At 39.8% G+C, this 18,910-nt stretch overlaps 1 protein-coding gene across 1 annotated transcript in view; it reads left to right on the forward strand.

Annotated features, from left to right (window-relative positions):
* otud7a (OTU deubiquitinase 7A) overlaps positions 1 to 18,910 on the forward strand; it is a 523,825-nt gene that overhangs the window by 248,883 nt on the left and 256,032 nt on the right. Inside the window, exon 3 of the mRNA XM_028823137.2 lies at positions 9,352 to 9,513. The gene's annotated coding sequence lies outside the window, so the exon portion shown is untranslated. The remainder of the gene's footprint in view (positions 1 to 9,351; positions 9,514 to 18,910) is intronic.

Consider the following 18,910-nt stretch of genomic DNA (forward strand, 5'->3'; position numbering starts at 1 on the left):
GGCGGACCTGTGGCCTCAGGTGGTGAAGCAGCAGCTGCTCCATGGTCTTCATCACATGTGACGTCAGAGCGACAGGCCGGAAGTCATTCAGCTCACTAGGACATGATACCTTTGGGACTGGGGTGATGCAAGATGTTTTCCAAAGCCTCAGTACTCTCCCCTGTTCCAGGCTCAAGTTGAAGATGCGCTGTAGAGGACTCCCCAGCTCCAATGCACAGGCCTTCAGCAGTCGTGGCGATACTCCATCTGGACCCACTGCTTTACTGGCACGAAGTCTCCTCAGCTCTCTGCTTACATGGGCTGCTGTAATTGTGGGTTGGGGGAAACTCTTTCCTATGCTGATATCAGCAGAAGGATGGGTGGAGGGTGTGGTACTCCGAGCTGAAAGTAGGTTAGGGTGGTCAAACTTGCCAAAGAAGTTGTTCATCTGGTTTGCTCTCTCCACGTCTCTCTCAATGGTGGCACCCCATTTCGAGCTGCAGCCAGTGATGATCTTCATCCCATCCCACACATCCTTCATGCTGTTATTCTGCAACTTCTGCTCCAGCTTTCTCCTGTACTGCTCCTTAGCCGCCCTGAGCTGGACTCGGAGTTCCTTCTGCACGCGCTTGAGCTCATGCTGATCACAGCCTTTAAAAGCCTTTTTCTTCTGGTTCAAAAGGCCCTTGACGTCACTTGTAATCCATGGCTTGTTGTTAGCATAGCAGCGTATTGTTCTTACTGGAACTACAATGTCCATACAGAAGTTGATGTAGTCAGTAGTGCAGTTAACAACCTCCTCAATGTTCTCACTATATGATCCCTGCAGGATATCCCAGTCCGTAGTTCCAAAGCAGTCTCTCAGAGCCTGCTGTGACTCAGGGGACCACTTTCTGAATGAGTGTGTGGTTGTAGGTAGCTCCCTCACTCTTGGTTTGTAACGAGGCTGAAGCAGAACCAGGTTATGATCTGCTTTCCCAAGGGCAGGCAGCGGGGTGGCGCCGTATGCATCCTTAACATTTGCATACAGTAGGTCAATAGTCCTATTTCCTCGAGTGTTACAATCCACATAATGGGAGAGGACAGGTAATGTTTTGTCCAGCATCACCTGGTTAAAGTCTCTAGCGATTAGCACAAGTGCTTCGGGGTGTTGCGTTTGTAGTTTAGCAACAGCGGAATGGATGATGCCAACCGCTATCTCCACGTCCGCACGAGGAGGGATGTAACAATAACAACAATGACGTGCCCAAGCTCTCTGGGCAAGTAATAGGGACGTAGACTTATGGCCAACAGTTCGATGTCCTGCAGCAAGTGGAGATTTTGACGTTTACATGTCCAGAGTTGCACCATCTTGTATTGACATAGAGAGCTACACCTCCTTTGTGATTCCCACCCGTACTTGCGTCTCTGTCAGCTCTAACTCTGTTAAACCCTGGTAGCTCCACATTAGCATCTGGGATGTTAGTTGTTAGCCACGTTTCACAAAAACACAACAAACTGCATTCTCTGTAAGTCCTGACATTTTTCACCAGCGCAGCCAGTTCGTCGATCTTATTTGGTAGTGAGTTCACATTTCCCAGGATCACAGAAGGCACCGAAGGCCTTCTAGCTTCTAGCTTAGCGCCGGCTCTGCTGCCACGATACGACCTTCTTCCTCTTCGATATGATTGAATGTTAAAATTATGAAGGGAATCAGCCTAGTGGATCAAGATTGTGACTTTAAAATGAGTTCATTAAGAACACGGGTACTCAGTTGGAAACTTGTTAAGGGTAAATTTTACAGTAACATTAGGAACATTTTCTTCACACAAAGAATGGTAGACACTTGGAAAAAGCGAACAAGTAGTGTGGCAGACAGTAGGACTTTAGGAACATTTGAAACTAGACTTGATGTTTTTTTAGAATGGCCTGTTCTCGTCTTGATTTTTCTAATGTGGATTATGTGGCTTGAATTACTTGAATTTTTTTTTTTTTGCTTTTTTCTATGCACAATTTTCACATTGGTTGCTGTTGTCCAGCATTGATCACTATCGGGTCCCATTCCATTCTAATCCTCGTTATGTTATGCAGAGATCAACAGGGGACTTCACTGAGGTTTTTAAATTTATGAAGAGAATTACTCCAGTGAATCGAGGCTGTGACTTTAAAATGAGTTCATCAAGAACATGAGGGCACAGCTGGAAACTTGTTAAGGGTAAATTTCACACAAATGCTAGAAAGTTTTTCTTCTCACAGAGAACTACTGACGAATGTATTGAGGTTGAGGGTTGGAATTTAGAGACATTCTAAACTTGACGTGATGTTATTTTGAGTAGATAGGATTGGTAAGCTTGTTAAGATTTCTGTGTACCCTGACCAGAGTTAGTACCTCTCTTGCAGCTATTGCTGACTGGAGTGGCCCCAGTTCTTGTGACCCACTAATTGTATTATGCAGGTTTATACATTGCAGTTATGGAAGATTTTACAGTAGTTATACAGACAATCAGCTTCTTTCTGCTGCACTCCTGAGGACAATCTCTCTTCATACCCTTGTGGCATCTCATTTGTATAAAAGCAGTGAGTCATGCCGTTGTGCACTGTAATAAATCTCATCTGCAAGGCAACTGTCTGTCTTAATTAGGGTATGACACTCTTATCATGATGAAAAGAAAATTTAAACTATTTTTGTTCTTTAGAAATAATTTATTAAATTTAGTTAATGGTGTGATCTCTGGTCTCTTTCTTTACGGTATATTCCTTATTAAGACTCCTATAGAGCTGAGTTTTGGATGCCCTTTGGTTTTTATTGTTTCATTTGCATTTATAATTTGTTCTGATAAGAAGGTCAGAAAAATCACGAGATGGCAAATGCAAAATTGCATTTGACAAATGAGTGTCACTTTGACCAGCCAATTTATTATTAATCTGTTTTTTTTTTCAGGGGCAGACATGTAAATATTACTATGAAAGCCATCATTCTTTTAGCTCAGTCTTCTCGTTGATCTCATATGTAAAAACAGAGTTCTGTTCATTTAGCAGAATTAGTAAGCTGTAGGATGGCGTATTGGTGCAGTGGGCAGTACTGCTAACTCTTCAGAATCCTAGGTTCAGATCCTGGCATGGACAATAACTGAAATCTCTCCTTCATAGACGTATTCAGACGCTTTGCTGTGGAACTCCAAATTGTGGTCAGGTTCGTCCTGTTTGCTTTAACTCTCCTTGAGATGTGCCTAGAACTTGATTGGAGTCCACCAGTGACAAACTGAATTGATGTGTGCCTTTCTGAACAATGCCCAATCAGTTTACAGTCCCTTCCTTTCAAAGATCCAAGGAAACAGTGGGAAAAGGATCTCTTACTCAACATTGCAGAAAACTTGAATAATTCTATGCTTTGCACATATGGAATTCAACTCAAAGTTATGTATTGAGTGCATCTCTCTTGTTTAAAATTGTCCAAAATGTTTCCAGGGCAAGATCCAACCTGCGAACTTTGTAATCAAGTTCCAGCCTCACTGGGCAACATGTTTTGGGCCTGCACCAGATTAACATTATTTTGGACCGAAATCTTTAAATGCCTTTCAGACAGCCTTGGAGTCACAATCTCTCCTAATCCATTAACATCTGTGTTTGGGGTAAAAGTGGAGAAGGACAAACAAACTGTGATTGCCTTTACTACACTATTGGCACGTAGACTTATTTTGCTCAACTGGAAGAATCCTAACTCACCTCTTCTAAGTCAATGGGTAACTGATGTTATATATTGTTTGAAATTGGAAAAAATCAAATTCGCACTTAGAGGATCTGTACAAAACTTTTTCAAAGCCTGGTAGGATCTAATCAGTAACATTTTAAAATAACCATTTAAATTGAAGAAGCAGGTTGTCTCCCCTCTTTTACTCCATTTATCTTTATTTATTTATTAATTTATCTAGTCATTTATCTTTACTAACGTAAAGTTTTACACTGCTGGCCTAGCTCTCTTTCTCAGGGGTGCGGGTTGATTTGTTTAGAACTCTTTTTATTATAATTATTGTTATTATTATTTTTTTTTTTGTAAAACTTGAGTTATATGTATGGAATGTTGTTTGATTTTAATAAAATCAATAAAATTATAAAAACAAAGAGCCTAGTGGTCACTCTAACCAAGCTTCAGTAGTCCTCTGCTGAGATGGAAGAATCATTCAGAAGGATGATAATCTCAGCAGCAATCCATCAATCAGACGTTTAATGTAGAGTGGCTCACTCCTACTTGGAATTTGCCAAACTACTTTTAAAAGAATCTAATAGCATGAGGAAAAAGATTCTGTGGTTTGAAGAGACAAACATTGTTACTATGTCTGCTCATCATCTGCCCAATATCATCCCTACGGTGAAGAATGGTAGCAGCAACATAATGCTATGGAGGTACTTCTCAGCAGCAGGGATGGGGGAAATGGTCAGAACTGAGGGAAGGATGAATGCAAAGACAGTCTATTCCTTGAAGACAACCTACTCCCAGAGTGCACATAACCTCAGATTGGAGTGATGGTTCAACTTTTAGTGCAACAATGACCAAAGTATATAGCCAAGACAACACTGGAGTGGCTCTGGGACAAGTCTCTTGACTATCCTTGAGTAACCCAACTAACACTCAGTCTTAAAACCCATAGAACATCTGTGCAGAGACCTGAAGATGGCAGTTTGAAGATGCTTCCCATCCAGTTTAGTGGAGCTTGAGAGGATCTGCCAGGAAGAATGAGAAAAACTACCCAACTCCCGAGGTGTGAAGCTTGTAGAGATCTACCCAAGAAGACTTTAAAGCTGTAATTGAAGCTGCCAAAGGAGATTTCCGCAAAGTACTGAATTAATGGACAGAATACTTCTATCAATGAGAGATTTTCTTTTTTTTTTTGTTATGAAATGCGTTTGCCAACCTTTCTGAAAACATGTTTTCACTTTGTCATTATGAGTTATTGAGTGTAGATTGATGGACAATAATGGCAATTTTATCCATTTAAGGTGAAACCTACAATACAGTAAAGTGTGCAGAAAGTGAAGGGGTCTGAATGTTTTCTGAATGTGGTGTATGAATAATATGATTTCTAAAAAGTGCTATGCCATTTCTGTGATTATTTCCACTGGATTCAATCTCCACTGTGGTCACTAACTTGAGTAGATGTCTTCTCTATCAAATCTATATTTAGTTTTTTGACAGATTTTCCTGAACAGAGTATCAGCAGGCATAAGGTGGTGTTGCCAGTGCCTTGAGTCAAAAATAAAGATGCTCTGACCGCTGTACCCTTCCCATGGCACATTTATAAAGACTTCCTGTCAGATATCAAATTGTCTTTGATATTTCGCTACTAATAATTCTGTCATGTTTAAAATTCCAGAATATGTGGCTTAAATTATTATTTTATTCAAATAATGCACCATTATTTCTGAAAAGTGTTGAAAGTGTAATCTGTACATACATTTCTATGGTTTGTGGTGGAACAGAACAAAAAAATCTAAAAAATATTTGACTTTTGCTTATTCTGCAATGATATGCCAAAATGGCCTGGACAAAATTATTGGGGCCCTTTAGATGTTGTGAGAAATAATTGTAATGTAGTGATATTTTAAAGAAGCTAATCTCCTTGAATTAGTAACATGTTTGTGTCCGATCGTCTCTTCACTCATTCAGCCATTTTAACTAGTTTGTGTTATTGTGCATCACACTAAACATGTAAAAGGAATAGTCTGCAGTGGCAAGAAAGGCAGTTAAAGCCAAGCATGGTCAATGTAAAGGCTACAAAATCAACCTCAAAGAGTCTTGATGATCCTGTGATCACTGTTTGCCAACATTATCAAGATGTTTGAGGCCTGTAGCCAATATCCCTTAGACATGGCTGCCCAAATAAAGTTGACACAAGATTGACGAGACTTCACTGTTTCAGTGGAGGAGAAAGAGCCAAGGAAAACTTAGAAAACAGGACCAAGCTGCCCTTTGAGGTCAAGGTGCAACAATTTCAAATTGCACCATCCATCGCTGTCTGCATGAAAACAGACTCCATGCTAGAAGACCCAGGAAGACTGCATTTCTAAGTGAAAGAGACCCACAAAAGCCCTGCTGGAAATAGCCAACATATATGTTTTGTTAAGCCAAAGATTTCTGGGGGAATGTCCTTTGGACAGATGTAACATAATTAAAACTTTCTGTTAATCACACTGTCGTAGCAACTAAAACACCAATTTCAAAGAAGATAACGCCATCCTTACTGTGAAACATGGAACAGGCTCAGTGATATTTTAGGATTGTGTTGCTGTTTCTGGGACCTTAAGTCTTTGCAGGCCACAATGAAATCTGAACACTATCTGGGTATTTTGGAATTAAACCTTTAGCCCAGTGTCAGAAAGCTATGTCTCAGTCGCAGGGCATGGGACCTCCAGCTGGATAACAACCTGAAACAAACCTCAAAAAGCACCCAAGAATGCAGGAGAAGACAACATTAGACCATGGCCTGCTATGACTCCTGATCTGAATCCCATTAAACAACTGTGGAGAGAGCTGAAAGTCACAGTTTGGGAAAAGGCGCCCAATGAACCTGAGAGAAATTGGGTCAGTTTGCTCAAGAACGGTCAGCCAACTACTCATCAAAAGCGTTTGGATCTCATTCAGGGCTGCAGAAAGCACTCTGGTAGTTATTGTCTCCAAAGGCTATCCTACAAAATATTACGTTAAGGGTACCAATTTTTTTTTTTCTCCATGCCCTTTTCATTTGTTTTATTATTTAAAATATGTTTGGTCATGCATCAAAACTGCAGTTTAAACTCTATTAAAAATACCATAAGGAATGGCTGGATACCAAACATTTTTATTTCTTCTGATTTTCAATATATTTCAGAGAACATTGTGAGTTGGAAGTGTAGCGATATTTTCGGCCATGTCCTCATAAAGCATGAGTCATATATTGCAAAGGAGTCCGCTAATTGTAAAGAATTTCCTGGAGCAATAGTCAAGTTCGTTTAACACAAATGAATTCTGCTTTCCCAGTGTTCACTTCAGTGCATGCATATTTATAAAACATTTGCTCGAGCGGAGCTCCCTCTTCATTAATATATACACTGCGTAATAGTGTGTGATTCAACGTAGATAATGCACACCAACCAGTTGTAAGATAGCACATAAAATGTACGCAGTATGTGATTGATAAAGAAGTACCAAACATACATACTGTAGCTGCGTTTACCCCAAATTACCCAAATTCTGCAGCTCCAGCTTGTAAATGGGGTTCAGCAAAAGTCTGACATGTCAAAATGATTCCACAGACAGAATATCTTCATTTTTCAAAAGTTTTAGTTAAAATTCAAAGTAAAACAGTTCACACAAAAAAGAAAAAAATTAAAATAGTAAAAATTTAAAAAGTTTAAGAGAAGTTCTGTTCAAAGCTTAAAATTCTTGTTTCATTTCTTTAAGTTAGCTTATTCAGTTAAACCATTTCAAAACGTTGAGAAAACTGTATGCCTATTCCATGAAAATAGGTCTTTTAAGTCCCTGTGCACTGGGACCTATTCTAAACAACAACTGACTCACTTATCATGCTGTATCTTTATTTTAGGAAGAAAGTTCTATCTCATACTAACTTACAGGGGGTAAAGACTATTCCATTGTCTATGACTATGAAAGAAATTTATATTCTGTTTAAATTAAGCAAACACTAACTCAAAGCTTTAACTTTCTAAGACTGGCTCTTACACATACTTATCTACTAGTGTTGCCAGGTCCGTGTTTTTTCCACTCAGTTGGGCAATTTTTGATTGTAGATGTGTCTGCCTTATGCAAGTTGTGGTTTTTTTGTGCAATTTTGTGTTCTTTTTCAAATAGCGTGGTATTTTGGGCTGTTTTTCAAATCCCCTTCTTTTGCCTTCCTAGGAATTTTTCATCCATCTTGGTGTGACAGTAGATGGCGCTATACCAGCATTTAACCTGACATAGGCAGATACAGGAGGCACACTAATAAAACACAAAAGTTTTATTTTTTGTTTCTTCACTTGTGGGCAACGTCTTCCCTGTTTCCACAAGTACGCAACACAGTCCCAAAGCACAAAACACCTCTACACAATACTTTTCCTTTCTTTCGTCTCCACTCCTCCTTGGCAAGCTTTGTCTCCCTCCTCCTGACTCTGGCTCCCGGAGTGGTGACTGCTGGCTCCTTTTCTAACGCCCCCGGAGGTGCTCCAGGTGCTCATTGACCTCCTTCCGGCAGTACTTCCAGGTGTGGCGGAAAACCCACCCAAGAGGGCTCAGCAGCTGTTGCAGCACCCCCTGGTGGCACCCCCAAATCCCAACAGGGCTGCACCAAACTCCAACTCCGATAAAGCCCTGCGGGTGTCCTAGGCACCGCTGCAACCAAGGTGGGCTGCCATCTAGTGTTCCGGGGGAGGTACTGTCCTGACCTGGCTTGCTCCCCCGGTCCATACAGTCAAGAGGCATCTCGGCCGTCTGTGACACTTGGATTCCCAGCCTTTTTCGCCTTTATACTTATTGTCTCATGACCTCTGAATGGGACCCCCTACCCTGGTGTATATACCCCATTCTGTCACTCTCATATCACTGAGTGGGACAAACCACAATATTTGATGGTATGTATGCAACCCACCCATGCTTTCCGGTTTGTTCTTTTTGTTTACGTTGGGTAATGGATCTGGTTTTTGCACTGCTACACGACTTTTCGAGCTTTCATTGGGGTATACCTGTTTAAGGACCTTGCAAATCAATTTACCTACCCAGTAAAGAACTGCATACAGGAATAGATTTTTCCTTTTATTTATTGTAGCCTCACAGGTGACATGCGAGTTCGACTCAATAGCACATTGTAGAGACCACAACTAACATCTGTACTGTGTGATGGATAAGAAGTTGCTGAGCATAGCTACTGACCTACCCAGTAGAACTATCACGTAAAAAAATACATTTCTATGCTGTTCACAACTTTGAGAGTTGAGATTGTTGGGTTTTAAACTTATAACCATTTTAAAGTCTTGATATGCAACTTTCAGCAAACTCTCATTTATCTTTGTGGCTTCCACTGTCACCAACTCCATACTGAAGTCTGTTTGTGAAGCTTCACCCTCAGCGTCAAGAACCAATTGTTCTGTTGCTTTCAGGTTTTACTTTCATTCTGCTGTGTGTCATTCTGTAAGCTGCATTTCATTCTCTTTTCATATTCTATGATTTTGCTTTGCTTTTCCAAACATTTGCATCTCATGATGAGTTCTGCTTGTCGTGTAGGTAGGCTAAATAAAAATTCTGTGAAAATTAATCTTGATGCTTCTTCTAAACATCAATGGGGATTGCAGTGCACATGTTGTGTCATGTCCCATTAGTACAATATGTTTGAGTATCATAATAAAATCTTTCTTTTGTTACAGGATTCTAAAAGAATCTGCTCCATAAAGTGTGCCTCATCACAAGTAATTATGGACTGAAAAAAAAAATTAGAGCATGGGACAGGAAGTGGACAACGCAGACTGACTATGAGAAGATGATTTTCTTGGTGAATACACAGTGAATAGGAAGAAAAGGCAAATAAAGTAGGTGCTCCATTTTTTTGGTTAAGTGTCTTAATGTTATAATTGTGTCTTAAGCTCTAGTGGCTACAAGAATCTTATATTTTTACAGTGCTATTTTTGCCAGCTGATGAGTTCCTTTCCCTAGTTTATAAATATTGTATCAAATTTCAGATACAGATGTCTGATGTCGAGTGCCAAACACAAATGATTTGATAGCAAATAGAACCAGCAGCCCATCTACTAAGGGGTGAAGTGAGTATGAAGGGTGTGAAGGGAGCACAGAGCAGAAGAAAGTGCTTGCCAGTGATTCATTTTGGGAAGGAGAAGATAAAAAAGAAAAAGGCCACACTAAGTAATGGAGCCTGGTTAGTGTGTCATAATAATATGAAGAAGAGGAAATAGCTGAATAGTCCGTGGTCCTTCTAAATTGACCTCTGCTCCAATGTTAGATTTTTCTGTGGCACAAGGTTTTTATGTTCAGAAGGAGACCATGTTCTTTCTGGAGATTACTCTGCACGTAGAAAGAGTTGGTACCCTATTTTTTGAGTTGATTTTTTTTTATTTTCTAACAATTCACTCTTTTTACAGAAATAAAAGTATCATGATGCTTCTTCTAGTCTTTAAATGAACAACTAGACACTGTATTCCTATTGAAGGCATCTTTGTTTTAACAATTTTTTTATTTCCCTAATTTTTAAGTTTATTCAATTTAGATTCAAACTGTTTAATTTGGTGTTTCTCTTAATGGATATTTTTATTACTTCAATCTTTAATTTATACAAAGATTCATCCTTTCAGTTTGAAAAAGTAGACTTGTTTGGTGTTCCATTAAAGTAATGCACATTTTGGTGACTCTAGTACCCCATCCTTGTAGTTTCATGTTTCATCGGGCTCTGTAATATTAATGGCATTTGAACAGACTCTGAGCAACAGGGATTTTCAGATGACTTTGTGCACTTTGCAATTCTAGTTACTCATTTTTTCATGTTCAGATCTGCTGCTTAAGTCTTACATAATGCAAATTAAAATGACGATTGAAGGAAGGTTAAAACATTAAACCCTTTGATTAACTTTGCTTGAGATAGCCTTAGTACTGCCCTGTCTTTCACTACTAAAAATAAATGAATAGATAAATTATGAGTTGAGATAATGAATTTATGATGATAAATGAATTTTTAAGTTATTTTTAATGATAAAGTGTTTGCTAACTAAAAATATGAAGGGAGAATCATTACAATGCAACATTTAGCACATTCAGTAATTTGTTTTGTGAAATATGAATAGACTCACCATGCCTCAACTTACAGTGTATAAATTAGAGATAGACACTGACTTCACCTCTTTTGCCCCCAAGAACCAGAAAGGCACATAGCAGAACGAAGGGCTGAAGGAGTTATCAGGGAACCGGGGACTAAGTAATTCATGAGTTTAACGTGTTTAAGTAATTGTGAGTGATTTTGTCTGGGTTTTGTATGTGCATTACTGACATTTGAAGCGTCCTTGTTCCACTCATCTCGTTGATTGTGTCAGTTTTAAGGTATATTTTTGTGAAGGCTGTGTTAGTATTAAGTATTGGTCACTGTATGCTTGGAAGATGCTCAGTGAGCAAAAAAGCAAAAATTCTAATAAAAAGGAATTATTCAAAGACATGTTAAATGCAAACGTACATGTAGTAGCACTTTATACTTTTAACCTATGTTTGAATATATTCAAATATTTTATATGAGTATTAAAAATTTAATGTTGTATAATTTCACAGCTTTACCTTAGAACTAAGAAATTTGACAAACAAGAGGGGACCATTCAGTCCATCAGGCCTGTATGTTTAGCTAATATCTCATCCAGATTCTTCTTAAAGGTTGGCATGGTTTGTGCTTCAATTTCATGACTCAGTCCGTTTGTTCCAGATTTCCATAAAGAAGTGCTTCCTGGCTTCAGTTTTAAATGTTGTCCTGGAGTACGTGATTCACCCTTAAGCTGAAAGAATGTTGCTGGATCTGCTTTATCAATGCTTTTGAAGGTTTGTAGACCTGGATGAGGTCCCCACGCAGTCTCCTCTGCTCAAGACTAAACAGGTGTAATTCTCCTGAGTCTGTCACAGTAGCACATGTCTTTAAGTCCCATGATGCACTTGGTTGCTCTCCTCTGCACAGCTTGAGATGCTGATATGTCTTTCTTGTACTATGGTGTCCAGAACTGCACACAATACTCCAGATGTCGTCTCACTAGTACATTTTATAATCTGAGCATTACATTACTTGCTTTATATTCAACACTTTTAACAATACAACCTAACATTTTATTTGCCTTTTTTTTATCATTTCTGCACATTGCTTAAATGATGAGAATATTGCGTTAGCATAAACCCTTAAATCCATTTCAGAGGTTGTTTCCTGTAACTCAGTGTCGCCCACATTGTATTTATAATTGATGCTCCTTTTGCCCACGTGCAGCACTTTGAACTTTCCTACACTAAACTGATTTTTTAGGTGTTTGCCCAGTTCTGATTGTTGTCCAGGTCTTTTTGCTGCCTTCTCAGGGTCTGCCATCTCTCCAGTTTTGCTACCATGTGCGGATTTCACAAGATTACTAACTATTCCAGAATCAATGCCATTAATATAAATCAGAGAAGATAATGAGGTTTCCAAGAACAGACTCCACTGCTGACCTTGCTCCATGTGGAACATTCTCCTCTTATCTGTACTCTGTCTCCTCGTGGTTAACCGACTAGAGATCCAATTTTGTAGGTCACCTCTGACAATTAAACTAATATACAATGAAGGAGGGACTGAATAAAATGAATGCAAAAGTCTATGAAATAAAAATTGTTTTTCAGTTGTGAGTACTGCAATTCAGGATCCTAAAGACAAAGAGTTTTACAGACTGAAAAAGTTAGAATGCATGTTGTCATAATAGACAGATTTCTATGTAGACTGAACAGATAATATTTGCCATGAAATTATCAATAGACCAACAAAACAAGATTGTAATGTAATAATGGCATTATAGGAATGTAAAATCTGAAAAGGGCAAACTTTCACTAAGACTGTAGTGGCAAAGGGCTGACAATTACACTGCTAGAAGGACACATTAACCAGGACTGTGAAGTAGATGGATTGTGCATAGATCTGTTCACGCTGTACGCCTTATTCAGATATAAATGAGAGAGTGTTGCATGTATTTATCATTTTCAATGAACATGAAGTCATGGGGCCAGACTTCTGCAGAAACTATTTAATCACAGGTCTTTTCAAGAGTTGCAACCTATTAGGTTTTACATCAGAAATAGACAAAATTTTTGATCTTATATGTAATTAAAGATATGAATAAATAAAACATTTCATTTGAATCAGTCACATAAGAATGCTGTTAACATGACTGCTCTGTGCCATGACTTATTTAAAGTGCTATTATTATTTTGTTTTATTTCATGCTTATTATTTTGAGTTTTGTAGTATTTCTTAAAACATGCTTTCAACAACTTGATATATATTTATCCCTTCTTTTTATGTGTTCCAAACCACTAGTTCCAGTGTAGGGTCACAAAGCGCTGGAGCCCACTTTGACAGCATCAGACACTCCTGGGTGGGGGGCCACTTCTATAAACATTGACACTACACTCTTTCAGACAGTCCGTTTAGTGTCACCATTCAACCTAACTTTCCTGCAGCACTGCCAGCCCCGTGTGCCACTGTGCAACCTCACCATTTACACTGTGGCAGTGCTGCTTAATGAAACTACAAATTCCAGCAGCCCCGGTAGTACTTCATCTTTAGTCAGCTTTGGGTGTTGTTTCTAAGGGAAATCAGATGTGGTGTGGAATGTAACGGTTGCCAGAAGAATCCAGCAAGAAAGCTCAGTTGCCCTTCTTTTGTGTCTCAACTCTTCTCCCCAATATTGGATTACAGTTGTATGGATTTGGGTTCCTGTCCTGTGCGTGATGTTTCGTGTGGTCTGTTCAGAGCTGGTAAACATCTTCATATGTCGAGCGCTCCCAACGCCTGCAAGTCTACACCATCACCCCGTCACGGTAGGACAAAAGATAACATATTATACTGAAACCTGTTCACTTGAGACGTCCGTGCATTTATCCTCTCTAATCTACTTCTGGTTCTGGATCTGGACTGTGTATTTCGGTGGTTATTATAGATCTGTTTGTACATAATGTTTTGTTCTGCATTAGATAATTAATTTATTGCAGTAGGGGCTTTTGGGGAGGAATTTTGCGTACGTATTAGATATTTAATCTTTTTTTCCTTTTTCTTTATTGTTGATTGATTTCAGCTAGATTAAGGCTGGGTGTGTTCCTGGGGCCTATGTTATAAAATAAACAAATCACCGTTTTCGGGCAGTGAGAATCTGAATGTTTCGCAGCTGCTATAATGCAAACAGTGAGAGGTCTGTATATGCCCAGAAATGTTCAAGTTTTTGATAGAAATTTAAGATACCATTGATTTAAAAATACAGTCAAGACCTCTCCAGTGTTGCTAATAGCTATTACTGCTTGAAACAACTTTCAAAATTATTTTTCACATATGACTGCAAAGCCCATTTTTCACTTGCCATTCCGTCACTCTCCTGATGATAAATTGCTTAGTCCTTATATACAGTAGCTTATTCTTAATTAAGTCATTTGAAATTCTAATTGGTTATTAGAGAAACCTTGGCAATTGCATTAGCACCACTGAAGGATCCCAATATTGGCAGGGTGTTGGAATAGATTTGGTAGATAAATAGATTAGTGCCCAGATACAGTAACATCTTGTATCAGTCTGAATATGAAAACTTTCAAATTTAAGTAATTATAAAATACTAGCCAACCCGTGGCGTAGTCGTACGCCGCATAATTATGTATTGATGGGTGAACACTTCCTGAAAGACACAGTTGTCCAAATGGGGTGGGTTTGAGGATACAACTGTAGGTGAATGAAAAGATGGAACTCTGGAGAGGGCAATATACAATTGTCCGTGACTGAAAACTGGAGGACCACCGTCGCGCCTCCACCTCCCAGAGCGAGGGACGGGACTGGATGGCACTCGGGCGCGGATGGTGGAACAGGGGAGAGGGGAAGGACGCCCATTCCACCCCCTCCATCCCGGCCCCCCCACTATTCTAGTCTGCTGATTTCTTAGTCATCTCTTAGTCATCACTCAGTATGCACTGCCTGCTCATGTGCCCGCCCCCAACTCCTCACCTGAGTCGCTTTCGTCTGTGTACAGTCCACATGCACCTGTGAGTCATGTTGACTGTTCATTTTCCAAACACCGCCTCAGTCGCTTTCGTCTCTGCTACAGTCCACATGCACCTCTGAGCCATGTTGACTTTTCATTGTTCTTTGCGGTTCCGGCTGCTTTTCTATATATAATGCACAAAGTCACCCGACCATGGTAGTAGCGAGGGGGGTGTGTACAAAGGGCAGGGACTTAATCAGTGCGAGCGTATGACCCGCACTTACTGGGAATTCCTCGTTCGTGAGGAACAATTGCAAGCCCCGGTCTCCATCACGAATGGGGTTCAACGGCTTACCCACGCCTCTCGGCGCCGGGTAGATACACGTTGATCCATTCAGTGTAGCGCGCGTGCAGTACCGGACATCCAAGGGCATCACCGACCTGTTATTGCTCAATCTCACGTGGCTGAAAGCCACTTGCCCCTCTAAGAAGTTGGACGCCGACCACTCGGGGGTCGCATAAATATTTATCAGGAGGGAGTCTCGTTCGTTATCGGAATTAACCAGACAAATCGGTCCACCAACTAAGAACGGCCATGCACCACCACCCACAGAATCGAGAAAGAGCTATCAATCTGTCAATCCTCTCCGTGTCTGGGCTAGGTGAGGTTTCCCGTGTTGAGTCAAATTAAGCGAAAGGCTCCACACTTGATGGTACCCTTCCGTCAATCCCTTTAAGTTTCAGCTTTGCAACCATACTCCCCCCGCAACCCAAAGACTTTGGTTACCCGGTTGGCTGCCCGGCGGGTCATGGAAATAACGCCGCCGGATCACCAGTCGGCATCGTTTATGGTCAGAACTACGACGGTATGTGATCGTCTTCGAACCTCCAACTTTCGTTCTTGATTAATGAAAACATTCTTGGCAAATGTTTTCGCTCTCTCTCGAATTGTTGGCGGGCGTGGCTCTGTCGTGCATGTGCCATGGTCGGCTGCTTAGTGAATTGTTGGTGGGCGGGGCTCTGTGAGTTGGTGGGCATGGCTGTCTTGCGTGCATCTTGCTTGCCATGGACTTAGTGAATTCTTAGAGTTGGTGGGCGGGGCTCGGTGGGTTGGCGGGCGGGGATCTGTCTTGCGTCTTTCCTGCCCATGGTCGGCTACTTTAGTGAATTATATATATAGACTAGCTGTGTAAGCCCGTGCTGTAAAAAGCCAAGGGTCCTAGAAACTATTGAAATCGTCAGAGAAAAAATTGAAATGTAGAGATGTCAGGTAACTGAAAGGAACTACTCTGGGCGTCTCTCTCCTAGGAGGATTCGATTTGCAGATGTGCTCGTGTTGCTTCTGCATTAGCAGCAGAAGGAAAAGTAAAAGGAATAGCACATTGGCAAACCGAATCCTCCTAGGAGAGAGAGATGCCCAGTGTAGTTCATTGCACAGAGGAAAAAGAAAAAGGATCAGTGCACTCTGCCATCCCCTGGTCTGGTGTGGAATTATCCTTTTTTGAGCCCTTTAGCTGCCTCCCACGTGTGCACGTGTGTGACACTATCTGTCTATCTTAGCCTTGGCTTTCTGCTTATAGTGGTTGACTAACTGGAAAACAAATCTTCTGACAAGATGCAGATTTCTTGCAGATTGCAACAGGTTTTCATCCAGGATTTTATTTGGCTTCATTGATTTTCCCTTCCACTCTCTCAAGACTTTCAGGGCCTACTGAAGAGAAGCATGTCCACAGCCCAATGCTGTCATCACCATGATTCACAATGTTTCTCATAATGTGCTCTGTTCAAACAAAGCATTTTTGTCTGATGGCCAAAAGACACAACTTTGGTCTCATCTTGACATTGAAGTCAGCTGGAAGAAGATTCTGAGTCTCTCATGTGTCTTCTGGAAATCTGTAGCTGACATGTCATGTGAACTCTTTTAAAAGTGGCTTTCTCTTTTACCACTCTGCCATAAAGCTTCAATTGGTGAAGCACCTGGCCAACAGTTGTTGTCTGCACAGTCTCAAGTCTTAGCACTCTACCTTGTAACTTCTTCAGAGTACTCAAAGGTCTCTTGGTGGCCTCACTTGTCTTCTTATTGTGCAATCGTTTAGTTTTGGTGGATGGCCTGCTCTAGCACATTTTCAGCGGTGCCATACACTTTTCATTTTTCATGATTGATTTAACTGGACTTCAAGGATATTCAGTGAGCTTGGATATTTTCTTGTCTCCATCCCCGCTCTTGTGCTTTTCCTGGAGTTGCTTAGGGTGTTCTTTTGTCTTCATTGTGTAGGTTAGGCCACCATACTGGCTCACCATAAGTTGGCCCTTCTAGATCAGGTGCATTTAGACCACAGTAAACTGAAACCCCAGACAGGTGGTCTCCATTGAACTAATTCTGTTGTGTCTAAAGCCAGTTCGCTTCCCCTGGTTATGAGGTAGGGGCGTTATATTTAATATATTATAATATTTATATTATATTATATTAATATTTATATATTACTATTAATATTTAATATATTGGAATATTTATGCAATCGTTGATTTGTTGTTTGTTTGTAATTAATTTAGACCACTTTATTTATACAGGTCTGTTTTCACTTTGAACCTGCACAGTCTTTTTCTGTTGACCAGTTTCAAAAAAAGTCAAATCGTCTGTGATTCAATGTTGTATAACAATAAAAAGTGAAAACTTGCAAGTGGGAGGATGAATACTTTTTATAGACGCTTTATATTCTTGTACTTTTTTTTTCTGATATTTTGCTTAATGAATATTACCTTTTGTGAAAGTTTGCTTGAAAAAGCTTAAAACAGTAAAGCTAATAACAATAACGTCTCAGGATGTCATTGTTGGTCTGTGAACAAGCAGTATTGTCAGGGCAGACTGGCATTGGCACAGGATGTTTTTTCCTCAAGGACAAATATATATTTAAGCTCAGACTCAAGGGAAAATAAAGAATCTTTTACAATGCTTATATATCTGTATTTGCATCCAAAAACATCCAGCTATCCACATTTTAATATGACAGTCTTTCATATACATTGTTTTATAAGAGACAAGCAGTATAAGAAGGATGGCACTGCTAGAAAGCAGCATGCTAAATATTTTATGGCAATATGGGATAATGGATTTCATCTTCCTCTTAACGCTGCAGTAACAAAACGCCAGTCTGGAGAAGTTGCATTCAAATGACATAATCCTGTCATCTTTTGCTTTAACTTTTGCCACTGCCTTTTCTGAGTACCTTTTGAACTTATGCTAACCATATACAAGCAAGTGCTAAATATACAAAGACACACTGACACTTACTGGGCAATTTCTAATTGAGTAGTGCAACATTTAATTGATATTTGCATGTGAATATTACATGGTGCAGTACGGATATTGTATTTTTTACCTCGTTATTGTGGATTTTGTATTCTACCACATTCTGTCTTTCTCAGAGATTAAACATTTTCCATTAGCCCTGACAGCACCACGTTTGCTGTCATCTTTTGTCGGAAGTGTTTTGATCATAAAAAATTTTAATAGAACAAATACAAAAATCACAAAACCTTATAATAATGAACTATAATGTTTTCTTCATCCACTTCGATAACACATGCAAGGTGCTTCCACACGCTGTGACAGAATGCTGAAGAATACGGTCGTCCAACTACGGGTTCACACACATCGATGTACGCCATTCACAACACCTGAGCAGCATTTCAATGTCTACCACTCTGAAAGAGAAACAGGGACAGTCTCATTACTTTTCAATCAGCCCTTATAAAAATGCATTTCAAGCAGATATGCAGGTTGTGTATTCCTAATTCGAAATTTCAAAATGTTAAACTTTTCCAGCCAAGTATGTTCCGTATTTTTTTTTTTTTTTATGCTTAGCGCATGTGAACAGCATATATGTAAGTTCCAAATAGTTTTAATTATTTGGAGCCATGAGTGATGGGCTGTCCTCTATGAATTGTCACAAAACTCTAGGACACATGATCGATGACCAAGATTGGGGTCTCCCGTGAAGCAGTGAGTGCCAAGAAGCCCCATCACTCAATCGACTAGCAGGCTGATGCACTGTGACTCTGGATATTGATATTAATATTTACATTTATTTGCTTGGCTGACGCTTTTATCCAAAGTGACTTACAAAAGAGGTAAACATAATCGAGTAACATTACACTAGAGCCTGGTTGTTCAACTTGTGTAGTAGAAAAGGTAACAAAAGTTGATTGTCCCAAATGAAAAATAATAACTAATTAATAATATACA

This window comes from Erpetoichthys calabaricus, chromosome 17 (assembly GCF_900747795.2).
Source record: "Erpetoichthys calabaricus chromosome 17, fErpCal1.3, whole genome shotgun sequence".
In the NCBI taxonomy this organism is placed as follows: domain Eukaryota; kingdom Metazoa; phylum Chordata; class Cladistia; order Polypteriformes; family Polypteridae; genus Erpetoichthys; species Erpetoichthys calabaricus.